Here is an 18366-nt window from a genome sequence, read left to right on the forward strand (position 1 = left end):
CTGGTGGGGGAGTTTTGGACAGGCATAATATTTTTCCTACTGTAGTCTGATTTTTGATTTTTGACCTAGTAAAAAAATAAAACAATTGTGATCAAATAGCCTGGAAAATTTATTAAAGCCTAATACCATGTTCATGTACTGGTAGGTCTGCCCTTGTACTCGATATCAATAAAATGTACTACTTTTTTCCCAGGTCCAAATATCAATCATGCCTGTACTGTACGAAGTAGAGAGTGCTCTAAAACACATCAGTGTAAAAGAGGAAAGGAAAAAAATACTATTCTTTATACCCCAATGCGAAATTCACATCCTGTCAGTGTCACACCAGCCACCAGAATGCTTTTTATACTGTATTTATAACAGAATCCACACATAGCCTAAGGGAACATGTAATGTATAATGGGTAACAACGAGGTGACAAATTATGTCAGGATAGTTTTTGTCTAATGTCATGGTGGTTATTACTGCTCATTGTAGGGATTGTTGTAGTGTGATCTTTTGACCAGTGCCTGGGGGAATAGGTTTTGATCCACGTTAAATTGAGAATGACTGGGAGAGAGCAACTGTGATATTAAAGTTTCACAGGCTGTTCCACGATTTTCTTTTGGTCTACTAATACTATACTTTCCAGCATATTAATGCTGATTCTTTGTTATCAACCATCATGCAAAACAGGAGGGGCTAGTTGACAGGATGTGAAAACCAGACCCAAATTTGCTGAGAATATATAACCAGAGCTTAATATATGCTCACTTACATGGACAATACAATTTCAATTAAGTAAAATAAAACATTTTATTTTGATAATGTAAAGCCAGAGATGTATCACGGGAACCCTTTTTTCAGTTGTTGGGCTAAATTGTTTTAAAAAAAAATTCAAATAGTTCACTAATGGTCATTAGTTTGCTCAATCACTGACTCCGTTACTGTCCAGTGTGTTTGGTAACCACATAATGCCACCAATAAAGCATGGTACTATGTTGATCCTTTTATTGCCTTTGTTTACACTTGGTGAAAAACAAATTATTGTTTGAACTGGAAGGCATATTTTCACAGATAGTGGCCACAATGTTTGAAAAGAGTAAGCCAAGTAAAACAAAACAGGTTCCTGCCTGCATCCTTGTTTTGAAGTTGCGTCTTTAACAATAAAGTTCCCCCCTAAAAAGTTACAATATTTTTCATGTAGTTTCCCTTCACCATTCCTTTCAATGATTAACTTAATTACCTAATAAGTCAATGGGTAGGCCAACATCAAACCATAGATCAAACTCGTTGCACTAATTATTTTAACAGCCTGCCTTCTTCTTTATACAAAACGGTACAATGTTACATGTTGTTTGGGTGCTTGTGTTTTTCGTGTTGTGCATGATGCGCATCCTTTTTTATGCATACGTTATAGGAAATGGCGAATCAAACGGTTGAAGTTGGCCCAAAGCAACATAGCAACAGCTAAATATTCTGAACTAAAAAGTTGGTGGCCATTTTAATTTAGAGGCTTGGTGGCCATCTGACAGTCATCTTGGAAAAACAGGGCGGTCATTTCCTCTCTTTGTGTGAAAGAAACAGGACGATCAAATGGTGTTCTTTTCTTTTACCTGGCCTTATTGCTATTTAATTATTTATAAGGCATCTCTTTTAGAGGTTGATGGCATTAACACCCATGACCATTCAAATGTAAAAGCTGATTCCAAGTGATAGAAGAGAGCATGGTATTCCCAAAGGTACATGTTAAAGCCACCACTCCATGGCTGTGATGAACAATAATTGCAGTGGAACCATTTGTAGGGAGTGTACATTTCAAATGACACTCGCGTGTGATTGATCATCAACCCAACCATTTGATGACAGTTGAGTATGCTTAGCTTGTAATGCATTTATACCACCGAAGAAATGTTTTGCTTGCTCTTTGATTATTTTCTTGAAGAGTCAGGGGCCAGTTTTTCTGCTGTGTCTAGGGATCGCCTTTCCACATATGGCTACCTTCTTTTCTCTCTGAGGACAGTCTTGTGCACGAGCAAAAGTGCAATATATATTGATGAACCTTTCATCGCTTCTCTATAGAAACAGGCATTGTGCTTTGAATTTGAGCTATTTTTTTACCAAGCTAAATAAAACACCAAAACAATCACAAAACAAAACCAGACCAATGATATAAGATAAATATAATAAAATAAAATAAATAATAAAATATGTGTATTACTGTATACATTTTTTATTATTTTATTTAATTAAAAAAAAAATTTAACAAATATGTACAAAATAGAACAATAAGTATTATAAATTAAAGACCAAATTCCTCTTAAACAGAATCCTCCCCAAATCCCTCCAAGTATAGTAGAATCTTATTTTGTTTTATTCTTTCTGCACTCTAGGCCTAGTCTGCACAGTCTTAATGCTAGTAAAAGTGCAATAAATTACGAACCTTTAATTTCTTCTACAGGCATTGTGCTTTGAATTGAAAAAAAAAAAAAAAAAATTTTATGGGCAATAGTAACCAAACTAAAACAGACCAATGATAGACAAATAAAATTCAATAAAATAAATAATAAAATAGGTATTAAAAAATAAAAATTAATTAAAACAAAATATAATGATAATTATTATTTTTAAAAATATTAAGAAACCATATCCCTCCAAAACAAAATCCCTCCCAGTCCCAAATTCCTCTCATTGTTAAGTTTGTACACACTGTGTGAACATACATGTGTAAATTATGTATGTTTTTTATACCGTCTGCACTGAAAAGTCTGCACAGTGTGATCTTACGTAGTACAACTGAAATCTTAACCGTCACATCCTGATAACAAGCTCCTGAAGTTTTTACAATTCATTATGCTAACAGTTTTAAATAGCAAATTACTACACTACCTTGTACAATTTAAATACTTGGGGATGTAAATTATGTATGCGTACAGAAAGGCAATACATAGACTAGTAATAGAGTGTCTATTGTTTCTGCATTGATTGCTTTGCTTTCATTGCTGCCCATAGTGTACACATGGTTAAATCAAACATAAATTATTCTGGACTTTATTATGCTTTTCACCTTGAAACGTCGACCCGTGTAATTTGATTCTGATGAGGCAGCCCAGTTACAATATGACAGGTCAAAGTTTCAAAAGTAGAAGAAGTTTGATATTAAATGCAGGACGAAGTGAACATATTTGTAGAATACTTTTTAGTAGATCTATTATATAATTTACACATTTATTTCTACTTTTGTTAATTGTAAACCTAAGGAAGCTGAACTTGCATTGAAGTGGTGTTTTACAATTACTAGTTTGTGTTTTTTTTCCCACAAGAATTACATTTAAAAAACTTATTTGAATCAGCCACTTTTTGTTGCGCCATCCGTGGGTTATTGCTTGATTCAAATGTTTGCAATTGTTGAAATTTTGATTGTAAATTCATGAAGTTTGGAATTTCCAGTGTTTTAAAGAGATTCAAATCTGAAATATTTTGTTTTGAATTCTTCAAAGAAAAATTACACGGTGATGCCACCACTTAAAATTGCGAATTGAAATTCTAATAAAATTAATAGTACAGTACATTACACATTAATAATATTCCCAATTTATGTATTCATCCCCTAAATTAACACCTACATGTAATAATACCTGCATTCCTAATGAAGTGACTGTATTCTAGAGTACTGTTTAGTGATAACAAGATTATGTGCATGGATTATAACAATATTGATTAAAGATTAGATTGGATTAGGGTTGTTGATGGGTTGGTTTGACTATGGTTTGACCATAGGGAATGGTTGGACTGTCCCCAACCTTGCAGTGAGGTGTGGTTTGCACTTGCAGTAGATTCATCTGATTAGGACACTGTAGTACTTTGCTGGCTGTAATAATCAACAGAGACTTAAATATACACTGTGTGTTAATGGACTAGAAACCAGTTTTAATGAGCTGCTAGTGCTAAAGTTGACAAATATTGCCGACGGTTCATTCAGAATAATCATTATTTTTATTTTGGGGGGTTGAACAAAAAAACTTCAAATAAAAATTCAGTTCACAGTAAATTATTTTATTTGTTTAAAATGTTAAACCCGAAAGAAAAAAAATTACTCAGTGGCCCCTTTCAGTACAAATCGTCTGCTACATGTTTGTCTGTGCAGCTTGTCCATTGTTATTGGTCACCCAGGCAAAAACTGTATCTTCTGTTTCAATTACAAAGTTGCAACTTTGATTTTGCAGTAGAGTCATCGTACTTTAAATTCAGCAAATAATAAAAGATTACACCTGTTTTTGTTTTAAAATGCAACTCACATCAGATGTACCTGCGACAAAAAAAGAGTTGGTCTGGGAAGATCCATGTAGGCCTACATGCATGGTACTTCTTTATGCTGCGACACCGGACCTTTGAAAACGTTACTTTCGTATTATGGACCAAGTACAATGATTACTCAGGTTTATATCCTGTTGTACCAGGGTTTTGTAAAAAAGTGGCCAGGGCGGTTTACAGGAAGAAGTGCATGGCCGTAAACTTGCATCTCTGTGAAGTCACTAGAAGCTCAAACATTAACCAGGCTATGTGTACTATATTTGTTGAATTTCTTTAAAATAATTTAGCGCGTAATTTAAAAAAAGTTTTTCCCTTTTTTTTGGAGGGGGTGCCTGGGCTTTGTCTGGTAACAGGATCCGGAAAGTTTTTGCAAGGAAGTGATAATCAAATAAATAGATCGTTTCTACATATATCACTATCAGTTCATATAATGCCAAAGGGAAACCTTAGTGGTTTTTCAATATCAATGTTTGGTTGTTTCGATACAGTCCAAGTAGTTCATCAAGGGGTGTCCTCATGAACCTTTTTACATTGGGCAAGCTGCCAAGTGGTAAAAAGGATTGGGAACAAGTTGGTGATGATTTTGTAACTTCTACTCAGTGTTACCCCCTCCCATATAGTAGGCAGTGTCTGAATTGGTGGTTTACAGTTATGGCTATGGCTAGATTTCCATATCATGATACGTTGAATAAGTGCATCCTTGGCAACACCCTTAGCAACAGTCGTAGCCATGGTTGTACATGTAGGTGTCAATTTGAATATGGCCATAGTAATGCGACAGCCCGGCGCTTCTTCTAGAAATTTAATCAGTTCAACCATGGAGAAAGGAAATTAATCTGTGCGGTTCCTTGAAGTTCCATAGGCGTTAAACACAAGGGTCGGGGGGGGGGGGGAGAAACTGCCCCCAAATTTGGGCACAGCAAAGAGGAAAAACAAAAGAAATGGCCGGAGAAAGCAAAACAAGTTTTACATCTGTTTCCAAATTTGCTGGATGGCCTTGTTGACTGTATACAAATTCATCGTCCTGGGGATACATTTGGATTGAAGCATTGAGCGTTATGGGTAGCGAGCAGTCCTTTAAAATGAAAATACTTTCCAAAAATATGGATAAAGCCGAATGCAAACAAGATACATGGAATTGAGTGTTACTGTACATAAATAGCATTCAACTTCTCATAAATTTATTTATTATTTACAGCATACCAGACCTTGACTGCTATGCAAAGATTGACAGATGATTTTGCTATTATTGACAATAATGTCCTTTCTGAAGTTAATGTTTGATTAAAGCCATTGGACCCTTTCGGTAAACAGTGTTGTCCAAGGCCCACACTTTGTGTACCACAACTTCTATATCAAATAACAAACCTGTACAAATTTAGGCTCAATCGGTCATCGGAGTCGGGAGAAAACAACGGAAAAACCCACCCTTGTTTCCGCGCGTTTCGCCGTGTCATGACATGTGTTTCAAATAAATCCGTAATTCTCGTTAACGAGAATTTATATTGTTTTGCTGTTTTCTTCAAAAAGTAAAGCATTTCATGGAATAATATTTCAAGAGAAGTCTTTCACCATTGCCTTCTGTAAACCCTGTAAGTTATTTGTAAATCTGTGAACTTTTTTTTTTTTTTCTGAACCGAAAGGGTCCAATGGCTTTAAGTTTGTAGGAATATTTCAACAACATAAAAGTCTTGATCATAAAATATGTGTACCCATATTTGGAATCACTATGGGGATAAGCACAAATTACCTCCCACATGTCAATCTTTAAAGTATTTCTCTGACCAACTTACTCCCATGAGAGGTTATTTGCAAACCTATGGTCAGGTACAGAATCTCATTTGTATGTTAAATCATTCAGGTACTTGTCTAGTTCTAAGGGTTTGGGTATATATTCCTCGGAGCTTAGTCTGGAGAACCGCCTCAATGCTTTAAAGTCATCTGTTCATCTTGTATTTAAAAGGCCTATTGTTTGTCCAAATCCAAGTTGAAACAAAGAAAATTAATTTTCTTTAGCGGGAATTTAAGCATTTTTATTATTGTGGGAAACCCACAATGAATATTTGTGTGTACATAATATGTAAGCTATTTTGCATTAGGCCTTACTTTGAAATAAGCTTTGGGGATGATTCTCCCTGCCCTGTTTTTTTTAGTAGGGCAGGGAGTGTCTTACATTGGACAAGAGCAGTTTGTGGACTAGTGTAAGTTTTCTTCTTTCCCCCAGTGCAATAGGAATAAACGTTGGTATTTCAAAAATGCAAGGAACTTTCTGTCTCTCAGGAAACCAGCTGAAAAATAACAAATACTTAGGACCTTGGTGAGCGAGACAATTGTTACAGAGGTAATGGTCACAGACAGTGCCACTACACACAGACCAACATGGTTGTTATGTAACAGTGCTAGAACCAGACACACATCTGATGATGAATAGAGGTCAATTGTGGGTGTACACACAGACAGTGTAGAAAACAAATAGTAACTATTTAAAGCCAAGTATTAACAACGATAAAGAATACAATTCTCCAAAGGGCATGGGTTCTCACTCTAGGATTACACAAATCATCTGTGGCATAGGCCTACTATGGTGAGATGTACAACATTGAATTTTCAAGAGAGAGAAAATAACCATAAATACTGTTACTGTTACAAATTATCTTTTTATTTGGTCCTTGAAAATAAAGTTGAAGTATTGGTACCTACAATACAATACATGTTAATGATTGAACACCTGTGTTTGAAGGCTCTAGGAACTCTTTTTTTCTTTCCAAGTGCAAAAGAAAATGGAAAAGTACATGTATGCTGTAGGAAAAATTTCATGCACACATGTAACTGCAGGCCTAAACATTTACATCAATATTATGCGCATTCTTTCAATATGTTTTATGATACACGGATGCCCATTTGAATTGCAAGAGTGCTTAGATTCCAACATATGCTTCTGCGATGACAGCATTGCCTAGTGTAATTGAGCTGGATGATTTGGACCTGTTTCAAATTTATGACGGAGTACATACAAAATTGTAAGGTCGGCATGGCGTCTTGTATGTGTATGTCATCATGTTTCAGCCAATAAGGACCTAAACCTTCTCTTGAAATGACTCTTATGGAAAGTTTGTATGGTCCTTCACATTATGCATAGATTGAAGTGAACTCTAGTCTGAAGTCTGAATATGCTGCACATATAGATTAGTGTCAACATTAGGCCCCCAGATAGGCCCCACATACTTTCTGTATGCATTGAAGAACCCAACTGATCAAATAATAAGTGTGATGGATGATTTAGTTTTACAAATTTCGCATGCTCAATTGTTTCTGAGAATGTACAACATGATGACCATTCCAGGCAGTAGATAAAAAACCTTAAAGTACTTTCAATCCATCTAAAAACTCTGCTGAATGTATTGGGTCCTTGCTCTATCTGGTACATAAAGGGGAGGGACTACTACGTACATGTACTTTGTCCTTGGGAAAATGTTCTTGTCTGGGATAAGTGTGATTTTAGTGGACACTCTGCTACATGCCATTGACAAGAGCTGCAGCTGAGTTGATGAGATCCCCTGTGGCAAATGGGAGATGTGTAGTCCTATTCTAATAGTAATAAATAAAGTCGCTTTGTACACATCATGGCAATCCTAAAACACATCATGTTCTGTGTTACAGAAATTATTGCTTTTGGTAGCAGAAAGACTGTGATTGTAAATGAAAAAGCAATTGTATGTCTGGACAATGTACATTTATATCAGTTCATAAGTCAATGTAAAATAGAGGTTAACAATTTCTTGTGAAACTGGAAACGCACCTTTAATTTTGTTTTTCCCTGTAAAATAGCTTCTTGGGGAAGTCCCAAGGTTAAAGTGAATTAGAACAAACTGGGAGTCCCTGCCTTATCATTGCAGGAATTTATTCATTACATCTTAAAGGAAAACACCCATGGTCCTTTGAACAGGCATGATATTCTTCCAACTTTAAGCCTGGTTCATTTCCTGCAAAAGGGAATGCGAAGGGAATTTAAATGTCACATTGCTGTTTTCGCTGCAAATGTTTCGTGAGCAAATGAGCACATTTCAACTGTTGTGAATTATTTGTTGCCAATTTGTTTCGGCAAAATTTGTATCGCATTCGCAGGAAGTATGAACTGGGCTTCAGTCCGATTTCCGATTTTTTGCCCTTGGTAAATGTTTAGAAGTAGGTCAGTCCTTGAACTCATTTTGTCATTTACCAGTGACCAAATTTCCAGCCTGTTAACAAGGGGTGTATCTGTCAGAGCAGAAAATGCAAAAAGTTGATTAGTTTTTGGTGTTCATCAGAAAAACTTTTTGTAAAAATTATATTGTAACTTGCACGGGTGTTACCAGCATTCTTCCTTGTGGTCCACTGGCCAAATGCCAGTTAAAACACCCGAGGACCAGTCAAAATTCTCTCCAACTGGTCCCAACTGGCTTGTATAAAATGATCAACTTTTTGTAATTTAAAACAAAAACCGAAATGAGGAAAAAATAATAAGGAAAAACAATAGTTATTAAAAAAAATAGCTAACAATAACATAACAAAACTAGCTTATGTCACTTATTTTATGTTCACACATTGGTTTGTTTACCCACTGACAACTAACTTGCAAAAGGCAGTGTTAAAATCAATAATGATGGTTTGCCTGACAATGAATTGCATGATTTTTTAATTATTCTACACAATTTTACCAGGGTCCTGAAAAACAAACTACATTGCTTTTTGCAATCTGGTTATCAAAGCGAAACTCTGGAATGTTTTATAAAATATGTGGGTGCCATGTGACATTTCCAGGTAAACATGTACATCATCTACATTGCACGTAATACATGTCAAGCAGGAAGGAAGCTTGACCCATAGTTCATGAAGGTTCCATAAATTATTCAATTACCCACACACACAAATACCCATAACTTTGTCATCCTGGTAAATTGATGACTTCTCTTGTCAATACAATGGGAGTGTTGATTTGGTCTAAACATTGTTTGGACCATTTTTTCTTTTTATCAACACTCCTATTGTATTCATGCGTCAAAATACCCAGATTCCTTTGTTAATAGATCTCAAACTTTTGTCCACATAAATGAAAGGGCCTGTTTTACTTAGGGTCTCCATCATTGGCTTTGTTCAAAACTTCCTTCAAGACTCACCTAATGGGGACTGCATACACATTGCCCTCTACTGACGTGTCGCTGCGTCGAGAGCATCTCAAAGAGTGGTCTGTGTGCATTATAAATGCCAATTGTTATTATTATGTGTAAAAACAAAGCTATTTGAGGTGATATTGTATGTCCGAAAAATTTTTGCACTCGTTGCAAATGAGAATTCTCCTTAAACCCTCATATTTCTACAAAGGTGTGCATCATTGTGCACTATACCCTCTTCAAGTATCATAGTGTTCAATGCCTTCTCTGTACATTTTCTTGAAGCCTCTTTGCGTCATCCTCCCCCATCCCTCCTTTGATCCCTGACTCATTATTCTCCTCAGGAGAACATTCCCTTAAAGTTCACCTGCCACTTTGATTGTCTGGTGGCTGGCTCACCAAGGTATGCTTTACAATTTTCCAGTCAACAATTAAAGAGACAACTCTTATTTCTTCATTTTCTGTTCTTTCTTTGGCCAGCAACAACAGAAACTTCTGTGAAACACTCGGCTAACCTGGGGTGGATTTCACAAAGAGTTAATAGGCATGAGAATCTTCCAGATTTTTCCTGATTTCCGGATTTTTCACTTCAAAATATGTGGTCTCCGAGTTCAATGTGAATTTGATATAAAATTTGGGGGGTAGGTCCAGGTGGGTTAAGGTCAAATGTTGAAAAATATTGTGAAAATTTCCCGAGAAAATGCATATTTAATTCATTGATGCCGGATGGAAAGGAAGTGCGCTTTCTCGTTTCGTCCGTGTTTAATATGTGTACACAAAAAGACGTCGAAGTGTTTCTTATATTCGGATCCTCACTGTTTACATCACCGAAATGCGCATGTATGGAGAATTTGTCAAGACGTGATACGTAAAATACAATCTTTCATACACGCGGGGCACTGTGCAGTCAGCCAAATTCTCACTACATCCTGTAGACTGTGAAGAACAAGTCCTCTGTGTGTTTTATGTGTGTGGTTGGCGCGCGCGATGTGTATCACAATGCTAGTGTTAAACAAAATAACTAACTGCGACTTGTGCGAGTCTATTTGCTACACATGTTGTTGCACAACCAGCGGCATTTGCCCGAAAGAAGGCTTTGGAAGCTCTTTCAAAGAACAAGGCACCAGGAAGGAGACCATAAATATTAAAAAATGAGTGTTTTTCTTTTTCTTTTGTTATTTTTTCCCAACTCTTTTCAAGATGTTTATTACCAATAGTGTAAATTGCTTGAAGTTACAAACTGTGGTGAATCAATATTAAATGGATGTGTCATTACTTGACTTTGAGTATTGGTAACTGTAATAAAAACAAAGCCCTTGTAAGAATTCAAAATTGTTTGAATTTTTATTACATTTTTAAGGAATTGAAACATTGGACAGATAGTGATGTACTGCATTTTGTTTTACCATTCCAGATAAATTTAATGAATCAAAATGTCTCTTAAAGGGCCTAGAATGCACCAGAGAGCATCTACAACCTAAAAAATTTCCGGGGCCCCCGGACCCCACGCCGTAAGGGCTTCGCGCTTTGCGCTCGCAGGCTTCGCCATCGCAATTTCGTCTCTTTTTTTTTACCAAATACTTTTCCTTCTTTTTTCTGAAACTCCATTCTCATGCCTGAGTTAAGAATAATTTCATCTTGAGATATCCCGTCCTAATTGAGGACTAGCCTTAAGTTTTTAATAACTTCTAAAGAGTCCTAGGACTAAGTTAGGACTATCTTTGTGAATTCATTCTCTGCAACTACATGTTGGGATTTTCAGGCTCTGAGGATTGATTTGATTTGATTTGATTTGATTTGATTTGAAATGATTTTTTTAAACAAAGACCATGGCAGCCAAAGGCTGAAGTGCAGTCAAATTTCAAAGAGAGATATTTGTGATTTTGCTATAGTCACTCTCAATGAATCAGCTCCATGTAATGTTTGGTATTGGCATGACATTGGTGGAAAACAACTCTCACTCCATCTTAAAAAACAACACTTTACATCCTGGAGTTCCAGCTTATTCATTATTTTTTAATTTAGTTAATTGAATAAAGATCACAACTTGAACTTTGACCTTTGAACACTTTTTACAACAAAAATAACATTTTTCTTTGAGAGGCTAAGGTTCAATCAATAAGAGACCCAATAACTTGGTACAGTAACTAAATGTAATTTTTATGATATCTGTGGAAGGGACTTTAAGGCAGTGGACACTATTGGTAGTTACTCAAAATTATTTTTTGCATAAACCTTTCTTGATTCGGAGTAAAAGGGAGAGGTTGATGGTATAAAACATTGTGAGAAACAGCTCCCTCTGAAGTGACGTAGTTTTCGAGAAAGAAGTAATTTTCCATGAATTTGATTTCGAGACCTCAGATTTAGAATTTGAGGTCGCGAAATCAAGCATCTGAAAGCACAAAACTTTGTGTGACAAGGGTGTTTTTTTCTTTAATTATTATCTCGCACCTTCGACGACCGATTGAGCTCAAATTTACACAGGTTTGTTATTTTATGCATATGTTGAGATACAGCAAGTGAGAAGACTGGTGTTTGACAACTGCCAATAGTGTCCACTGTCTTTAAATCAACAGAATAAAAATATGGCCATATCCATGACTTTAAAATCCATGGACTAAAATATGTGCAGAGCCACAACAAAAAGCTCCTCAAATCAATAGCAAGGGTGCAACTTGAAGCATCAGACTAGTATTGGGAGATAATGTTACAGTGAGCAATGTGCAGACATCGAATACAAAATGTGCATAATTTACATGATGCTAGACTGTGTCATAGCCAACTCATCTTGAAAATGACTGCTATTTGCTTTTGTGGGATTCAATCTCGTCATTGAATCTACTCTAGACAAGATGCCCCACTGTGACCGTTGTGAGACACATGATCACACGCCTCGCTAGTAAAGCTTACTGACCCCTTTCTTATATTGCCTTTGCTTTAAAATAATATATGAAACACATAAAGTGGTATTAATGCAGCCATCTTTTAATCAAATATATTGCCGTTGCTTTAAATAATATACGAGGCGAATAAATGTATTTTAAAATGCTGTTAATGCATTAAAGGATAAATGTGTAGTGATTGTTTGAGTAATTAAATATCTGTTTGTATGAATCATTAGACACAGATTTTATTTTGGAATGGGGACAGGACAGGTTATTTAATTTCTCTAGATTGATGGCTAGGCTTGAAAGCATGTGTGATAAGATGTATCATATTCATCAAGTTAATGAATATATCTTATCACACACGATGCTTTTTAAAAAGGGGATGGTTACTTTTGGTAGGACACAAAACACAATGTCCACTGATTCACATTAAACTTACACAGTTTGAAGATAATGATAATAGTAGGGTTCCCTTAAAACTGGCTGAGGTGCTGTAGTTTTTGAGAAATGAGTCAAACAAGTCAGTTAGTCACAAAAATAATTGTTGTCGCAGGAGACAAAAATTATTTTAGCTCGTAAAACGTATTTTTGTGACATTGTTTTAATTATTTTGCAAAAACTATAGCACCTCAGTTAGTAATATTTTTAGGGAAGCTTTCTACCATCATATTCTTCAAACCATGTAGGTTTAATGTAAATCTGTGGACATTATGTTTTTCTACAAAAAGTACCTCAATCATTTATGGGAAGATGACTATGGATAGACTCAACCAGGTTTCGTGGGATTAGAATCATCGTAATCTTAGCAATCATACATCAATACAATCATTTGTTTAATAGTCTGGATTCAACGAATGAGGTTGGCCACATGACGGGTCCACACTGCAGTTTCTTCTGTAGAAAACTATTTTAAGAAAAATACTTCTTAGAATGGCTTTTTTAAAGGCAGTGGACACTATTGGTAATTACTTAAAATAATTGTGAGAAACGGTTCCCTCTGAAGTTGCGTAGTTTTCGAGAAAGAAGTAATTTTCCGCGAATTTGATTTCGAGACCTCAAGTTTAGAACTTGAGGTCTCAAAATCAACCATCTAAACGCACACAACTTCGTGTGACAATGGTTATTTTTCTTTCATTATTATCTCGCAACTTGGATGACCAATTGAGCTCAAATTTTCACAGGTTTGTTTTTTTATGCATATGTTGAGATACATCAACTGTGAAGGCTAGTCTTTGACAATTACCAATAGTGTCCACTGCCTTTAAGAGGAACACACCAACTTTTGTTTTGCGAGGCAAAACCATTACACATGGGACCATACACATTAATAACATCACTTCTTCCATGTAATGGAAGACATGTAGGCCTACATGTCATCGGCCAAGTAAGAGTATGTACTTTTAAATGAGGTATAATTTGTTCATTTTAAATTTATGTTCAGTAGTAAAAAAAATAAAAATAAAATCTTTATTGATAGCAGTTTGCAAATGTGATTTTTTTTTTATGATGATAGAGAAAGTTACAGTTAATTTTGTGATTAAATTTTTACCTGGCCAACACTTATTTGCAATCTGAAACCTCTTTGTTGGTGGTAGCTGTTTAGGCTTGTTGTGTGTATTTTTTTGAGGGATTTCAATTGTTGAATGTGAACAGCGCCCTCTTTTGGCGAATGAAAACAATGTATAGTTCTTTGTAGTATATCTTTACAGAGACGTGATCAGGGGGAAACTTGTGCTATCGATGAAAGGAAATTGAGTATACATGTACCTTCCTTCTTAAATGCCTCCATACAATTTTAAATAGTGTGCACTTTTGTACATAACATCTTTGATTCTGTATTAGAGGATGTGGACACTATTAGTAATTACTCAAAATAATTATTAGCATAAAACCATACTTGGTAACAAGTAATGGGGAGAAGTTGATAGTATAAAACATTGTGAGAAACTGCTCCCTCCGAAGTAACATAGTTTTCAAGAAAGAAGTAATTTTCCACGAATTTGGGTTCCAGACTTATAATTTGAGGTCTCGAAATCAAGCATCTGAAAGCACACGACTTTGTGTGACAAGGGTGTTTTTTTCTTTCATAGTTATCTCGCAACTTCGACGATCAATTGAGCTCAAATTTTCACAGGTTTGTTATTTTATGCACATGTTGAGATACACCAAGTGAGAAGACTGGTCTTTGACAATAACCTATAGTGTCCAGTGTCCTTAAGTCCCTACTTGATTATGTTGATCCTTGGAATAAATCTCTGGGGTTTTCCTTCCACATCTAAAACTGAAACTTCCTTCCTTGTCTTCTTTTGATGTGCTTCTTGGCTAGTCTAGATATTAAAGTTCACTTTTCTGAGAATCATTGGCTTCACAAGCAGAATTAAATAAGTGAAACGAAATGGAATAAACTGATCACTAAAGTAAATAAAAACTTAATCTTATTCTCGTGTCTTTCTGGGAATGTTTCCAACTGTCACCATGTTGAGGTCAATGTACTTGAAACTGAAACCTATTCTGCATACTATTGGTTTGTAGTGTCCTAGAAACTGGAAGGCCTAAAAACAATACTTATCTTCTATCCTTTCAAATTATTTGCTAGCTGTATGACTAATTGGAAAGCAGTTCATCCTGTCTTATTCTTTCTTTTATCGGGATGGGGAGAGAGTCATAAAAGCAGGCCAGGAAATCTGTATCCATGTAATTTTTTATTATTAAAGTCACCTGGAAGTGGTACTTTGTCAAAATAAAGCTTTTGTCACTTAAATATGTGTTTTGATGGGTAGAATATGAATAAACAGTTAACTAAGGTTCTAAAAATTTAGTTTCCATTTTATTAACAAATTTAAAAGTAGGCCCGACCCGAGAGGGTGCTGTTCATGAGGTCAACTGAGGCGCAATATTTGAAGCATGACGGCTCAAAGTGTTTGCTCTACAGCGCTGGAAAAGACGTCGGACCGGACCACTTTGCAAACTGCCCCCATTTTAGCAGCAATACACCTGGTCGACATTGCTGGAAAAATGCAAGAAATAAACCTTTTTTCGAAAAGATAACTCACGACTAGGACTTGCATGTACTTGAACATACGTGTGTTCGATAGAGGCAAAGTCTGCCTCGATTGCCGTCACAAAAGGGGTAGGCGGAGTCACCCCCCAAACAACTTTTTCTATTTTTTAAACATAGAAATCATTACAAACAATTACTCAAAAAATTACTTTATTGTTCATTAACATATATACTCTAATGTTTGAAGGAAAAAGAAATTCTATTTCCAGGTGACTTTAAGTAGTTTTTTTTACATTGCATTAACTGCTTGTTACATTACAAATAGTTTTATGAACTTTGAACGCAGCTTCTTGACAAAATAAAGTGACTCTAGCAAGCAGAGTGCAGAGATGGAGGGAGACTATTCCAAAGTTAATAGGTTACAAGAGAGAATGTTTTTTTTTTAAGGGTACAAAATGTACATAATGTAGACTGTGGGCCATGTTCATTCGGGAATGGGCCCTGTACACTGTGGGCCATGTTCATTCGGGAATGGGCCCTGTACACTGTGGGCCATGTTCATTCGGGAATGGGCCCTGTACACTGTGGGCCATGTTCATTCGGGAATGGGCCCTGTACACTGTGGGCCATGTTCATTCGGGAATGGGCCCTGTACACTGTGGGCCATGTTCATTCGGGAATGGGCCCTGTACACTGTGGGCCATGTTCATTCGGGAATGGGCCCTGTACACTGTGGGCCATGTTCATTCGGGAATGGGCCCTGTACACTGTGGGCCATGTTCATTCGGGAATGGGCCCTGTACACTGTGTGTGGGCCATGTTCATTCGGGAATGGGCCCTGTACACTGTGTGTGGGCCATGTTCATTCGGGAATGGGCCCTGTACACTGTGGGCCATGTTCATTCAGGAATGGGCCCTGTGTTTATAATATTCACTGATGTTGACTGACAACAAACAGATAGCAGTCTCTGTAATAAGGTTAAGTCTTATGGTGTGAAGGTGTTATTTATAAAAATTGCACTCAGGTGAGCAATTGTTGTCAGAGTCCAGCTTGTTCAGTTTTTTCATCGGAGGGGGTTAATTCAATCTAGAAAAATGTGTGAAACATATTTACTTTTTTAACACGTAATGTAGGAAGGAGTACATACATAATGGACTTGTTTTGGGTATGTCCTTTTTGTAAGGATTGGTGACAACAATTTTATTTGTTTTTTTAATTTTATACAGGAAGTGTATGAAGCACTTTATAAATATACTCAGTATTTCCCCAAGTCCTGTAAAAAAAAAAAAAAAAAAAGGCAATTTGCTTAAGGGTGGGATTCGAACCGATGACCTTCCGCGGTGCCAGATTAGATGTGCACACTTGTGTTAGAATGAGAGCTCAGCTTTAAAGTCACCTGGAAGTGGTATTTTTTCAAAATAAAGCTTTTGTCACTAATATATGTGTTTTGATGAGTGGAATGTGAATAAACAGTTAACTAAGGTTTTAAAAAATCAGTTCTTATGTTATTTACAAATTTAAGAGTAGACCCCGACTCGAGAGGGCGCTGTTCGTGACGTCAATCGAGGCAGACTTTGCCTGTAATGTGTAGAGTAAACACAATTGCAAAGTACATGTACAGACCAAGTCTTGAGTTTGTACGTTTTTTTCCGGCAATGCCGACCAGGTGTATTGCTGCTGAATGCAGAAAAACCCTTTTTGAAATGTACCAACTCACGACTTGGATGTACATGTACTTTGCACGTGTGTTTACTATACGCATTGCAGGCAAAGTCTGCCTCGATTGACGTCACAAAAGGGGTAGGCGGAGTCAACCCCCCAAACAACTTTATATATTTTTTAAACATACAAATCGTGACAAACAATTACTAAAAAAATTGTTTTATTGTTCGTAAGCATATACTCTTATGTTTGAAAGAAAAAAAATTATATTTCCAGGTGACTTTAATGTTCACATCCTTTCCTCCTTGGAAGAAAGGAAGATGAGCCAAGACATACTCGACCTCTCATTATTCACTGCACTTAATAAGCTCTTTACGGTGGAGTGGTTGTGACATGAGAAAGCCGGATGTCATGGGCTTGGGGTCCTTCCTGAATCCTCAATAACCAATTTGGATATTTGTTCTGAGTGCAAAACCTGAGTAAATAGTTTCATGTTGCCGTGGGGCAGGGGGGCGGCAGGAACTTCCCAATATTTTGGGTGATCTGTACTCATTTGAAAAACCTACAATAGAGATACAATATGTACGTTTTATCGTTTAAAAATCCTTTTGAAATACCATTTTCTTTTCAGAACAAATGCACAAATAGCTTGCACAGTGGGTAACATTCCTGCCAAATTTTTTGGCACTTTATTTTTTATCCAGCTTAGTCCAGAGACCATGACACATCTGAAGCCCCCTGTCAGTCCTCACCAAAATAACCCACCAGTCCCTGTGCTAATGTGTGCGCACACTGGTGCAGCTAAATCCTCTTTCACGTTATAATTCGTACATCTCTTGACATTTTAAAAGAAACCCAAGGAAATTGGTGGAAGAAATCTGTGCGTTGCGTGAGATCTGGGTCCAATTTAAGAGAACAGCTTAGCAGATGTATGGTTTGAGCACACATAATTCGCTTAGCCCAGAGGTTCGTCAAGCCCTTTCACAAACAGTATTCACCACATGTTGTTGTGATTAGTGATCCTTCTCTGCTAAGAAACTTTAATCGGAGATCATTGTGTGCTTACTAGATTCGTCAAATTGGCCCCTGTTGATACAATATACAGCTCTCCTAGAGTCTAATTGCTAAATTTCTAAACATGATTATTGCTGATTTCGAGACTGTTTAGAAAAGAAAAGCTAAATCAGCATGAAGTCAGGGTACAAATAGTTTCAATAAGTGCCTTCGGTACGTCAAACTCACATCGCCACCTTCACTTTTTTGCCAGTGGTGATTCCTGAATGAGATTATTCAAAAGAGCAGAAATTATGGGATATTTCTCAAGGTTGCCTTAAATAGATGGGTCCGCTCTTGAAACTACTTATTGCTGGA

This window comes from Asterias rubens, chromosome 1, assembly GCF_902459465.1.
Source record: "Asterias rubens chromosome 1, eAstRub1.3, whole genome shotgun sequence".
In the NCBI taxonomy this organism is placed as follows: Eukaryota; Metazoa; Echinodermata; class Asteroidea; order Forcipulatida; family Asteriidae; genus Asterias; species Asterias rubens.